Here is a 514-nt window from a genome sequence, read left to right as displayed (position 1 = left end):
ACCCCATGCCACACATTGATGGAGGTGTCTGCATCTCTTTGAAGACTTCTAATATAGGGTATAACATTACAAAACACACAAATTTTTATTATGCCTGGAAAAAATCTCTATTACCAGTTGACTATAAATTTGCTTTATCCCTAAAAATGGTGCCAAGAGGGAGCGCAAAGTTACCTGTGGTGGCCAGAAAGCTTCAGGCACCAGTCTTAGGTGACAGGGCCATGAGGCTGCATAGACTCAGCAGCTATTGCTATGCCCCGGAGCCTGAAGTCCTCCCCCCAGAAGGGCAGTGTTGCACAGGCTGCCCTCACATCTGAGCCTGCCTATGCTTTGCTCCACAAGCCAGGTGAGGATCCACTGCATCTGGCCTCTCCACCACGTCCAACCACTGTTCTGTCCTTCTGCCTGCACATACTGCCCTGCCCATGGCCCTGGCTGCACCTCCCATGTTTCTGGACAGTTCCCTCACAGCCTGGCTCCCTTGTGAATTCTGTTCAGCATAGCTCAGGGAACC

This window comes from Otolemur garnettii, unplaced genomic scaffold (genome assembly GCF_000181295.1).
Source record: "Otolemur garnettii isolate 467f Iridium unplaced genomic scaffold, OtoGar3 scaffold00226, whole genome shotgun sequence".
Classification (NCBI taxonomy): Eukaryota; Metazoa; Chordata; class Mammalia; order Primates; family Galagidae; genus Otolemur; species Otolemur garnettii.
The sequence above is the reverse complement of the archived record's forward strand: the minus strand, read 5'-3'. Positions refer to the sequence as shown.